General features: G+C 36.5%; 1 protein-coding gene across 1 annotated transcript in view; it reads left to right on the top strand.

The window, feature by feature from the left end:
* SEMA6D (semaphorin 6D) overlaps positions 1-14002 on the top strand; it is a 488676-nt gene that overhangs the window by 102181 nt on the left and 372493 nt on the right. The window contains exon 4 of the mRNA XM_085515489.1: positions 8335-8426. The gene's annotated coding sequence lies outside the window, so the exon portion shown is untranslated. The remainder of the gene's footprint in view (positions 1-8334; positions 8427-14002) is intronic.

Raw genomic sequence — 14002 nt, 5'->3', positions numbered from 1 at the left:
ACGCTAATAGAGGGCTCCAAGGCTTCCTTTCAGCCTTTAAAAGCTGTCTTGTGAAATAACGTGCTCCTTGGAGCCCAGAATTAAGTGAACAGGGCATCTGTGATGCAAGGAGTGAGGAACACTGTGCCATTGGCTCTCTCACATTGTGATCTTCAGAAAGAAAACTTCTGTATGGGCTACTGCTGTGGCCAGGCAGCTCCTCTGGCCTGTTTTCCCCATTATTTGGCCCTGACTTTCTGATCCTCCCATTTTTAGGAAGCTGTTTCCATGGTGCAGGAGCTGCATCTCTGTGGGTACATACATGTATAAAAAAAAATGATACCCCTGTATCTGCTTTAGCGTGGGGGATAATCTGTTTTAATGCCCTCATCAATGCAGTTTTCAGAGAATATGAGTTGCCATAGTAGGTATAGTAAATGGGATTACTGTAATACACTGTTGGAAGCAGATGGCTTTAGAATCATGGCCTGTTGTATTTTTTGTCATATGTGTTTTTTCACTTAGAAACCTGTATTAATTGAAAAGCAATGCTTTTACTCAGCCAGGAGTTACTGACCACTTTGACAAAAAAAAAGAAAAAGAAAAAAGAAGTGCACTCTCCAAAGCTTCAATTACACAGCTGATCAAGAAGGACTAGTACATACAGTGGCATCGTTAGTTAGAGGGAAGAGATAGTTACATTAATCAGAACTTCTGAGGATGCTGATAATGATAATTCTTTCTTAATGTGCTGCTATAACTCTCAATTGTTTCATATTAAGCCGAGAAAACGAGAAGAGTTAGAAGAAGGTACACATTTTAATAGAAGCAATAATTCTGCTTGAAGGGTTGTCTGGATACTGGGCTGGGGAAATGAAACCAATAGATCCCATTTTACTGAATATAGCTGTGCAGGAAGAAAAGGTCATAGACTTGGGCCTAATTCTGCTTTGTTTTGAAGCTGATGCTGGCATTTTTCGATTCATTTTATGGTTTTAAAATGGGGCAGACATAGACGTTAAGAATTACTGCAAACTATGAAATATTTTCTTTCCTTTGTTTGTATCATATTCTATAGGCGTATTAGCCACTGTGACTCAGACGCTTTGCACAGTCTTCTGTTATCCTCGTTTATACCAGGTGAAGTTCCAGTTAACAATATTTCTTACTGTCAGGACTTCACCTTTAATTTTTTTCACTGAGGGGCTCTTAGCTGTTATAGACTACTCAGTTATCCAGTATGATCTGCATTCATGCCCAGAAGTCTACTTAGGTGAGTAGTAATAAGTAACCGCTTTTGAATTTTCATGACTTGACCATCACAGGCCAGATTCGCATTTAATCTAGAGCTCCCCTAGATGCTGTGGCATTATAAAGTTCCTTTATCATGGATATAAAATAGACCCAACCTTTTGAAGAATGAGACCACATGTTTTCTCATAGCTCTTTCATTTACCGTAAGCACTTTGCAGTCTGATCCCATTTTCCTTTATATTGTTTCCTTTTGGGAAATCTAAGTGGTGAAATTCTTAACACAGACTTGTGGCTTTGTAGCTTCCAAGCACTTCAGAAGAAAGCGATCACTGCCAAACCTCATTTGCAGTGTCTCTTAGTAAGTACTATGTCAGTGTTGCCAGGATGGTTACATAATATGGACCTCTTTTACTACAGAACAAAGCAGTGACAGGTTCAATAAATTATGCGCTATTGATCAAACTACCTGTTGAGAGAGGAGATGTGGACAGCCTTTAACCAGTGTCCTCTAGTATTCTTAGTATTCTCCCCCTACTTTGATAGGAACTGAGTGCTCAGTTACCATTGATGGAAGGATAAATAAACTGTAAAAACCTTCAGAATGTTTATTTCCATGTAGCAAAAAACTTCTAGATTGCAAAAATTCCTGTTCAGAACATTTGAAGCTATAGGCTCTCATTGTAGTCAACCACTTGAATGGCTATGGCTGTCAACATTTTGCAGTCTGATGCTGAAATTTCTACTCATTCTCATTGCTGGAGTGACACACTGCATGTACCAACCTGAAAGCTTGAAGATTTATTAACAGGGTTAACATTCTTGTCAGGGTGTATGTAATTCCCTAAGGAAATTCTTTTCCTCTGTTAATTCTGAAGTAGTGCTGTTGCATATCTTTCACCATTTATAAAGCAGTATGGACTAATTGCTTTCTATGAAAAAAGAACTCAGGTTCTGCTGGCTTAAAATCCCTCATTTATTCCTTGAGCTGAATGTTGGGGAAAACTCAGCTCTACCCTAGAAAAGGAATATCTAATCAGTGGGTTAGATATTGCATTTGCAAAGCTTGTCAGTTGGGCTATTGAAAAGGTATTCATTTTATTATTAAAAAATATTACTATGGAATATAAGTGCTGTGTTACTATAGTAACATCTACTACAATGTTATATGCTTGAGTAAACATAAAAAAACAGTAGATATTGTCCAAACTATATTTATTTCCTAAAAACTAAAATTTTTTAAAAAATATATATTTTCCCACATTGTTCCTCCTGCCTTGTTCAAATAGTAATGCTACTTGCCTTCCCAAAGTTGCTAGTGAGCTCTGACTGAAAAACAAATTTACTGCTATTAACTTATCTGTATTTCTGTGGGTAAACAGGACTAGATTCTTCTGGAATATTAAGCTACTCTATTTTATAAGCATAAAAATGAAATGACTATTTGCAAAGGTCAAGTTACAGTATGTGGCAGGGAATATCATGCCAAAAACAATTACAATTACTAGAGTTGTGAAGGAAAGTCACACGCACCACATATTGCTCACAGGTGCTCTGTGTGAAGTTCAATCCAACAAATGTCAGTCCACTCATTTACACTAGGAGAGTGCCAGTCATGTAAAAAGCAACACAAGAACAGATGCTTTATGAGAAACAAAACCCAATACAAATAAACTAAAAACTGATTATAAAAAATTCACACCAAACAAGTTAAAACCCATTAAAACCCATATGAACTGCATTTGAGATTCAGCAAATGTTTTGCCTACATTTGGGATTCTGTGAATGATTTGTAAGGCAAGAGGCAAGAGAAGAAGTGTTCTGTTGTTGTTGTTCCTAAGTCTTCTGAAACCTTGTCGCTGCATCTCTGTGAAGTATTGTTTTTCCACTTTAGTTCATCTGTTTCTCTCTCCGTGGTCTTTGAACTTTGGCTTTCAAAAGGTCAAAAAGTTTGCACAAGAATGATGAAATTCCGGAATGTGGGGGATTTTTGTTTTGTTTCTATTTTTTTGCTAAAATGCTGAGGACCAAAGGTTTCAATTTAGCATGTATTTTGTAAAAACTAGCCCACCTCTGACACTGGGAGAACTATGACTGGCTTTATAATCTGCTTTAAAAGAAAAAAAAAAACAGTAACCACAAAAAAACCCCACAAGCTATGGGGGTTTAGCATGTAATGCAAACATTTTGTGGTGATCTGGTTTTTTTTTGCTGAAGGTTAAAGCTATTATCATATATATGAGAGAGCCAGGTTCATCAGCTGCCTGTGCTTTCCTTCTCTATTAACAAGTGTTTGCATGTGCCCCAGTTGTAGGTGCAGATACTAGCACAGGTCGAGAGCTACTTGAGTATAAGAGATTGTAAGGTCAGGTAGATGTTTATAACGTCACATCTTTTTAGTTTTGTTTTGGTGTTGTTTCTTTTTAGAAAACTGATGCTCTGCTTCCTGTGAGGAAATCTTAAGATCTCTTAAGAGGCAGTGGATTCTGTTCTGGTGACATTTTCAGTAGTTCAATTTTATGTAAGCCACAACTACTTCTGGATATAGGCACCCTAACCAGATCCAGTTTACATTGCTGCTGGCCAATCCTGGCCTGTGGAGATTTCTGAAACACTGGAATCAAACACAGCTGAGTTGAACAAATATCTAAACGAAAGTTGGATGCAGATTTTATTCTTTTTGTGTGTGTTCTTTTTTTCTTTTAATCCAAAATAAATGTAGGAACTCTAAGGTTCCAAGCATGTACACCTGCAGCCTGAAATTTTATATGCGTCAAGACTACTGCAGAGCAAGCAGCAGTAAAACGCGCCAGATAAATTGTCTCAACTCTGACCATAGAGACCACCCTTTTGGATAAAAAGCTAACTAATGTTCCTTACTCATTTAATCCTCTGCTTTTCTACTGAGAGGGTCAACAAGGGACTCATTCCCACTAGCAGCTAGACTGGAACCACACATTCATTTCACATATGCCACTGAACAGATCAGTGATGATAATGATTTTCAGATGCTATGAACTGGAATTGAATCTGATCCTATGACCAGGAGGTTAAAGGCTCCAAATCCAATTACTGAACCTCAGAGATCTCAAGTCTTTTTCTTAAACATGTCGTCAGCACTGATGAAAACTATAGTGAGGTATTGTACTCAGCCAGGTAGACCAGCAATGTGAGGGCAAGCTGCTAGGATATACACCTTTCAGACAGCACATTTTATCTCTTCTCCCTGTCTAGATGCTTCAGAAAGGGAAGAGAGTAGTTAGGAAAAAAAAATATATATACAGTCCTATCTTCAGCTCTGCATACATTAAGTGTTTGAAAATATTGGGTTATTCCTAAGTGGAAAATTGACTACTGAGCATCTCTTATTCTTGGTCTGTCTACATCTGACATTTGTTATTCAAGATTCGTGATTAACATCTGATTGATGCAACTTCTTGCCAGTTTTCTCTTTGCTGGTGCTGCTGTCTGTCTGAGGGTGACACATACAGGTGGGCAGTGTGGCAAAGCATGTATATACAGGGCAAGAACATGAACAGTTCTGCCTCCAAGTCATCCCTGCTACTCTTCTTCCTCAGTCAAGTAGCTGTGTGATAGTATAGACCCACTTTGTGTGCAAGGAGGACTTCAGCTGCTTTCCAGTTGGCCTCCTGCAGCATGTAGGACTTTTTGTTTCCTCGTGACTTCATGAGAGTACTCTCTGCCAAGTTCTACAGTCTGTCCGTGTCCCTCTGAATGGCAGCATAACATATGGAATATCAAATATCTGGCCCAGTTTTGTATCATTTGCAACTTTACTGAGGGTGCACTCTTTCCTATCATCCAGGTGATTAATGCAGATGTTTAACAGCACTGCTTGACCTGTTGACCCCTGGATACATCACTAGGGATTTGCTTCCAACTGGACTTTACTCAACAGGGCACAATCTTCTGGGCCTGATCATTCATCCAGTTTTCATTTGACTTCAGTGTACACTTTGGAATTTGGAGTGGAACTGGCAATTGCTCATTTACCTCAGAGAGGAAACTATTCAGAATGCAAATAGATTTTCCTTTTTTTTTTCTTTCTTTATTTCTTTTTTATTTTTTTTAAATTTTTTTATTATTTTTCAGAGAGAGGTCTTTCTTTAACACGATGTCCTCTCTGTAAAACATAAAAATATCAAAACAGTATTTAGTGAATATCTGAATTCTGCTGAGAGATATCTAGTAAATGAGACTGTATTGGTTTGATCACATTCTCTTTGGTGAGAGATATAACATAAATAATAAATAATGAATTTTAGTTACTGCCATAAATAGTGTTCAATTATGTTTTAGAAAATAATGTTAAACTCTGTGCTCATAAGAACAGTTTGTGTTTATTTGTGATATAACTCACTATTACTCTGACTGAATTAAGGTAAAGGTCTGTTCCTCACTGGGTGAAAGTAATTTGGCCAATTTATAATCTGGAAAAATTTCCAATAGCTATTACTTTCATGAAAAGAATGGACAAACAAATCTTATCTAGAAAGACATAATACAAGTAAAAAAAGAGTGAAGGCCACAGAAGAGATAAAAGGGCAGTATTAAAACACTTGTTAGCTACAGAGGCTGTTGTTGTTTTTTTTTTCCTCCCTGAAAAACAGGATGTTTCATGCCCAAGTCTTCCCAGAAATGAGCTTATCTACTGGATAAGCTCTATTCCTTTGGAAGAGTTTATTTCCATTGACAATGGACAGCCTAATTTGCCAAATGAATCCTGTGAGTGTTAAATAGTAAATACTGCTTTATTTCCTGCATTCCATCACAACTGAGAGCTGCATGGAACACTGGTAACTGGAATATCAAAGAATGGCAGTTGTGGATGTAATGTTAAATTCATTCAAACATATAACTTATTTATCTTTGTACAAGTCTCAAGCATGCTGCTATGATCAAAACTTCCCTGTTGATGCCATTCTTCATACACGTTTCTTCACTTTGTGTACTTTTATCTACAAGTGTGAAGACCAAGGCAGGCTCAGTCTGAGGAGTCTAGCACAGGCTCTCACGCTGCAGCAAAACTGCAAGTGCTTGTCAGAACTCTACATGCTGCTTGTCAGAATGGAGTGCAGCCTTATATTGTAAAACAATTACAGTAAATACATCTGAACTAAGCTAATGCAATTGAGGATCTTTAGTGATGGCTGTTTGTAGTAAATGTTACATATAGAATAATCGATTCTTAATTTACTTTGTTTAGAAAAATAGAATTCTGTCTTTTGAAAGTGCTATTCTTCAGACAACCTGGATGATAAAGCTTGAATCTATATTAATTATTTCTTAGGCAAAACTGGGACTAGATATCATTTTGCATTAAAAAAAATAATAAATTTCATATATTTATATGCATGTGCATATGTACATTGGATCAGAATTTAAAGAAAACACTGAAGAAAAAAGAACAATAAGTTTTAAAGAGCTAAATGAAGGTAGAGGATTGAATGGGAGGTGAACGTGTCTGGGCTTGGTTTCTTGTTTTGAGATTTTAATGTTAGATACAGCATACAGACTCCTGGGGATTATAAAAAATTGAATTTTTGTGATGAAGGATTTTATGGCATTTCTGAAGTATGAAATCTTCTCAACCATTGCTGCAAGCTCAGGCAAGCTTAACATCACCTCCTCAGCATGATTGGCTATTTCATTATGCAATAGAGAAGCAGTGGAATTTACTTAAGATTTAAAAAGAAAGCTTCATATGCAGGGGGCAATTTACTAGCCTTCAAATATCTCTATAGAAAAGATTTATATCTGTATACGAAAATATAGGCACATTTTCTCTATTACCGTTTCTAACTCTTCATTTATACACAACAAATCTCATGAGAAATATGTGCAGGACTTCATTCTGTACACAGTAGGTTAGTATTATACTTTTTGCCCATGAGAAAAAGTAAAATGTATGCTATTGCCTTCAAAAAGAATTATGCTGAATTCCCAAATTCTATGTTCTGGCATATGTTGTTGCAAAAATGGGGGGGGGGGGGGGAGGAGTATATTGTATGTATTTGATGTCTTCTCTCTAATATGTAAACTTAAAAAAGCTTAAATTGTGCAAATATTCAAATTTTTGTCAGCTAATGCTTGTCATCATTTAATTTGCATGTGGTGGGGTAGTCTCCATAGTCTAGGCAAGTTTTAATGTGTTAACAAGCCATTCTTGAGTTCCACTAGATCTTATGGCTTATGCTGTGTCTGGATCACTTCCAAACCTCATTTGACTAACTAGTATCTGTCTACAGTTATAGGGAGCAAAAATGGTAGAGCCTTGCAGTTTCTCTAACTTGTATTAGATGCATGGTTGCCTATTGACATTTTTGAGACTCCTCCCTTGGAGATTTTCAGCATCTGCACATGGTCCTGGTAAACCTGTTCTGGGTTTACACCCTGTTTGAGCAGGGTGTTGAACTGGGTGACCTCCACAGGTCCCTTCACACTTCAACCATTGTGATCCTGAGAAAGATAACCACTGCTGACCAATCCCAAGTGCATGTATTTGAAAGTCAAAGATGTGAATGTTTGCCCTGTTTGATAAAACAGATGCAGATGACCTGAGCTGAAAACCAGGATGGCTTAAATTGTCACAGATGCTCTGGGCTCTTTCTGGCAGTGCCAGATCGCTGGTGGGAGACAGGTTTCACCTGCAGGCATGGCTTTTAGAGACATTGAATCCATGTACTTATCCCTCTGAACTAAAGATGGGTACAGATGTAAAGTTTGGAACCAAGATTATGAAAGCCTTTTTTTGTTTATGTAGGCAAGTTATTTTAGATATATATTTTTAATGTTAAATCTTGCACAGGGTGATGAAAAAGGCTGCATAATTAATACAGAAGACTCACTGAGAAATTAACCTGTACTCCTTTTTTTCTCCCTTCTTTTGTACATCTGGCTGATGAAAAGGATTTCTTTTACTCTGTGTGAAGTAATGAAGTATGCAGGTTTTAAGGACGTTAATTAAAACTAGTGTTTTGATTCTTTTGCACAGGCTACTTAATCAATTAGCTGTATTTGCAAAGCACTTTTCAGGACTAATTACTGCCAAATAATAAGTGGTTTTTTTTTATTAACTTTCAGAAGCAGGGAATGCCAAGAGAAGAGGAACCTCATGTGAGACCTCAGCAGGAAGCTTCTCTCCTCCCTCATTCTGATTCAACAGGAGCAAGCAGGTCAGTCCTGACACAGCAGCAGGTTTCGTGTAAAGCACGGCAGTTCCACTTGTAATAACTCTTGAGCTCTGCATGTGGAGGTGTGTTCTCTTTCTCTATATAGACTTGGGTTTTTGGTGATTTTTGTGAGACAGTCTGTTCATACTCATGGGAGCACAGAATTTGGATTCATAAGGCCGTGGTCAGTTGTGTGTCTTATCTGCTGTAGAATTAGTCCTTCTCAATACCAAGATGTTGGAGCACTGCACATGTACTGGCACTTAGCCCAAGATGGACAAAGAGGAGGGACTCCTGAGAGAGCTCAGGATAAGCACAACATTCCTTGTTCTTCCCACTCAACACTGAAGTTGGCAAAGGCCAATGGTGTTTCATGGTGCATTAAATACAAACTGAAGAACACTGGAGGAGGAGCTATTATTTATTTATGTACTAATATTAACAGTTCGTGATGGCTGACATATATGATTTTTTGGGCAGTCAAGCTATTGAATCTTTGACAGAATTATTGAAAGCAGAGGTAAAACCAGAGCATAATAGAAACAAAAAATTTAATTACGAAGAACATTTTACAAATCTCTGTCTTCAGTATGTTAAAAAAAAATATGGAAGTGTAAAATTGAGGATAGTGCAAGCACTTCTCTGCTAAAATAGAAAATACTTACCTGCATAAATAAATCTGTGTTTATAGCTCAGGTTTTTAACCTTAGAATGCAATTTCTCTGCTTTTGTGAGAGTTAGTAGGAAGATTAACGTCTCTTAGATACAGCTACTGTGGTTGTTAGCATATTACTTATTTCAGAAAGCATAGGCATGACAGAATATGAACAGGGCAATATACCTTGTGCTGGAAATCAGGGTCATGAATTTACTTACCTTGTGGTCTCATTTTGGCAAAGCACTTCCAGATCTGAAAACTCATCCAGAGGAACTTCACATTTCAGTACTTCTACTCCTCCACATGCATGCTAGACGTGTAATTACCTAGCAAAAAATAAATGGGATCTTGATAAGTTGGTGTTTCTGAGATAGCAGTCTCCCTGGCTAAGCATAAAACCATACTCCTTTCATCTAACTGTCCTCTAAAGAGAACTGCAGATTCCTGTTTTCATGAAATCTATGCATGCCAGGTTTCAGCCTAAGAAACACTTTTATACACAGCTTACAAAGCCTTAGAGACATACTTCCATTGACTACAGCAGTGTGAATTGTGCTTGTCATGGATTTAAGTGCTGCTATTTATAAAAATCTTGGCACTAGAAGCATCCTTCCATTAAGACAGATGTGAAGCAAAAGCATATAAATGGATCAGAGGGGGTGTAAAAAGAGAATCAGTCCCCTGGGTTTATGAAAGGCTGGATATGAGGAAATGCACAAGAAATCCTTGAATCGATATTCAGTTGATTGTTCCCATGTTACATGAACTTTGAGAGTCCATGCATTCAAGGATCATTTGATCTCCTTTTGACTCCATTTGTTTGGTGAACGTTTCATGCAGTGTCTTTGCTGAATAGAATTTCAAAATCTTCATTCAGTATCTTGGAATTACCCCATCTAACAATGGTGTTTTTATATTGTGTGTGGAAAATGGCTATCTAGAGTTATCTTAGTTTCTTTGGAGGAAGAAAGACATATATTTCTGAGTGCCATTCTTTCTCTTTCTCTTTTTCTTGTTTGTTTGGTTTTTTCTTCTGTAGCTGGATAATAACCATCATGACTACGGACGGTTTTGTTCACATTAGTTATTCTTCTCACTTTCTTACTTGCAAAATTAATTTATTACTTTAGTGTAGAAAAAGGATCTTCTCATGAATCCCACTGACTAGATTTCAAACAGAAACCCCTGAATGCTTTTAATGAAAAAAAAAAAGGGACATACTGACTTCAACATTATGTTTGCAACAGACACCTCTGTTGTAAATGTCTCAAGTGAACATCATTCAGTGGAGAAATATTTGTTAGGTTTTACAACTTACTTCATGTTTTTGATCCTCCTAAAGGATGTTCTTTAATGTCTAACATTTGAATTGTCCCCCATTTATTTGAATAGGTATCCTTCCCTGGAATTCAGTAAGGTTTTTTTGTTTGTTTGTTTGTTTTTAAATATGGCAATTCTGAAGAGAAAAATCTTTTTAAAACATCAACAGATAACATGATAACAGATAACAGTAACTGAGTATGAGATTTACCAACAAGTAAACGCAGTATGGATGAAGTAAAAAATTATAATGTGGTATAACCATTTCTTCAAGAGATACAGTTAGCATCCCTTCTTGCATTCAAATACAGTAAAAAAAATAATAAAGCCCTATGTCAAAGGATTCATCCTGAAATCAAAAGAGTAGAGGTAGAAATAGAGTTGCCAACAACTAGCCTATATCTTATGATAAAGTAGTTTATTTATGAAAAGGAAGAAGAAAAATAATGAGAAACTTGGTTTTTATGAACTTGGAATGATGTGTTTCCAAATGATGCAGAAGTTAGTGATTCATATTCACAGTATAGCAATCAAACTTTGATTTGTGCTCAGAAAAAAATGCAATTCAGTGTTAATAGCCAGTGCTATCAGCTACCCCACAATAAACAGGGCTATCCACCTCTGCAGAGATCTGGGAACTGTAGGTAAACCCTTAGTTCCTTTATGGAAAATAAAGCACTTGTTTCCTGCTGTAATGCAGTACTGTTGAGGAGGGTACATAGCTGACTGATTCTATCTCCAAATATAAAGATTTTGATTCTTATTATGAATTGCAATTCCCTATTTTTTAATTTATTTGTTCTTTTTTTTTTTTTTTTCCCCAAAGTAGCTTGGTAAGATATTTTATTTTCACCATGAAACTTTGCATTCTACAGAGAGCCAGAAACATGTCTAGGGAAAAGAATTGTTAATAGTTTACATAATCGACTCTCTGGAAAAGATTATGGTTTCTGATAACCTTGTCTTTAATGAAAGCAGATTCTCAGTTGCTATAGGTAGAATTTGCTATTGAAAACCCAGATGATTTCACTTTATCTGCATCTAGTTGTTTCTACTGAGAGTGAATGAAAAGTGGAAATGTATAAATTGTTGTTATTTTTGTTCCATGCTAACTAGCAACATTAATAGCGAAGCTTCATTTGCATGATCACATGGTTACTAGCAATCTGTGACTTGGGAAAGTTGGACTCTGAACAGGCCTAATTAACAGTGAAATGGAGCTGGAAATTAATTGGCATCAAACTAGGTGGAGAACAGAACTTGGATCTCCGCTCTTGCAGTCTGGTTCCCAACTCACAAATCTGTGTGGACAGCAGGTTTCTTTTTACCTAGATTAGAATAAGATTTCCACCTCGACTATGGATTTTTCCTATCTTTATTTTCATTCTTATTTCCTTAAGCTGTTTGGTGTTTATTTATTTCCCTAATACATGTTAACATTAACTTGAAAGTAAAGAAAGAGGCTAGAAACACTGCAATACATAATTATTTTAGATTGGAGTCTTACATATGAGATGAAATTAAGATTAAAAAAAGAAAAAAAAAAAAAAGCCATGGTGACTTTAGCTGTTGATTAGTTGTCTATAGGCAGGGAGTATTAATTTCTGTTAGTTTTTAAGGCCAGACATTTATTATGGAAATTATGTTGATTCTCTCAAACGGTTTTCTTGGGGCAGCTTAGGATCTTATTTTCTAATGAACTAACACTTAGGCCCAGAGCCCTGTGGTTTGGCATCTCTCTATTTGAACTATAATTTCCAAAGACTTTGTAGCAATTGGATTGTGATGTAGTCTGACATTAGGTACTAGATGAAGTCTTGCAGTTGAAAGAGCAAGGGTCTGAAGATTAGGCGTTACTTTCAGCCAGTGATCATCAAATCTAAATTGTTTTATGTTTGCTGACTCTTGACATTTTTCAGATCCATCCATTCTCTTTCTATTTCTGTTGTTTACTGCACACTTCTAATGTAAGCCGTTCACCCTTTTCTCCTCTGCAAAAATGTATAGCTAGGAGACTGGCATATTTTCACTCAGCCACAGCTTTAATAGAACATCTTAAGTGCAACATTTCTTTTATGCTACATATAAAACCTTGATTTTTTTTTTAGTTTCTTTATATAAGCACAATTTAAAATTTAGTACAAAATGGAACTATTGGGAAATAAGTCATAAAGATGGCACTCTAACACGATCTTGTTTTTAAAATTTATAATTTAAATTATTTCCAGTGATTAAGCAAAGATGAGCATTGCCTGAAGTGCTTGATTTATGGGGAATGATTGAGAAAGTAATTACAGTGAGCTACCTCTTTGGCAGAGGCTGCAAACACTAGGATTGTGCTGATTAAAATCATATTCACATCCCAGAAATTACTACTGTTTTAGAAGGACAGTACTATAGATTTTAGAGAGGAAATAGTGCAAGCCAATTCACGTGTTTAGTATAATTCTATCCATGTTACGTACATATCTATGTAAAATAGTAGTTTGCATACAATTCTAAGAAATACGTCAGCATTTTATTTTATTAGATATAGCATGATCTCAGACATTGTAGGAAAGGAGCTATTGGTCAGAATATTGTTTTTAGGAAGTTTCTTACAGTTTTTAGTCCATCTCATCATGATTAGACAACACAAATTTCTTGATCTGCTGCTTTGAGACAGCAGAGGGCAGAGAGTTGAGTCAGTTATTGGAAACCTGAAGGAGCACACCCCAACTATCCCCTGCATATTGAATCCCTGTGAGATGGTTTTGTTGCTTTTGTTTTGTGTTTTGGAGTTTTTTGTTGTTTTTATTTTCCAGTCAAAGACAGAGCTAGTACTAATGTCAGCAGGACTGAGCAGTAATTACTCTGTATGGAAGCATGGAGCTCTGATACTTGAGAGAAGCAGGGCTTGGTAAGGAGATTGGTGTTCCCCTGCCAGCTCAGTCTGGTGCAATAACACACCTGCTGAAAGAAATATCGGTTAACTTGCTTAAGAATAAGCAAGCAGGTTTGGATGTAAATTCTAACTTTACATCAGAAGTGTCCAACTTTGTTTATCTGGTGACAAAAAGGTTATTTAAAAGAAACAAGGTGTGAATGTTGAATTACCCAGGTCTGATGTGACTGATGAAATCATCACTTTATGAAGCATAAGAACCCCAGTTTAACTTTGTAAAGGCGGGATGCAGCCAGGCTCCATAATACAACAATGATCCATTAAATGAGGCACTTCTATAAAGGTCACTCTTTTTTTTTCTTTTCCAAAACATTGTGCTTTCACTGTGGAGAGAATTAATTATAATAAATACAGTGGCCATAAATTTGTTTTTATAACCCCTTGTCTTCAATCTGGAATAAATTAGTCGTCATCATCATAACAGGCAATGGTATTGAGATTTATGGCCTAACTTTATCACTAGTGTTATTCAGCAATGTTACAATGAGATTGACTTTGATTTAAATGTGTATGCTCTGAATTACATAAAGTGGGGGGCTGCCTCCTTTCTTTTTGTTATTAATTACAGGATATAGCCTCCACGTAAGGAAAAATTGTCTTTCTGTGTTGCTCGTATTCTTCCAGCATTCTTTCCAGTGCACTTGTGAGATTTTCCAC

This window comes from Coturnix japonica, chromosome 14, assembly GCF_054131305.1.
Source record: "Coturnix japonica strain WE chromosome 14, WE-NBRP24, whole genome shotgun sequence".
Lineage (NCBI taxonomy): Eukaryota > Metazoa > Chordata > Aves > Galliformes > Phasianidae > Coturnix > Coturnix japonica.
Note: the sequence above shows the minus strand (reverse complement) of the source record. Positions and strands in the feature narration are given on the sequence as shown.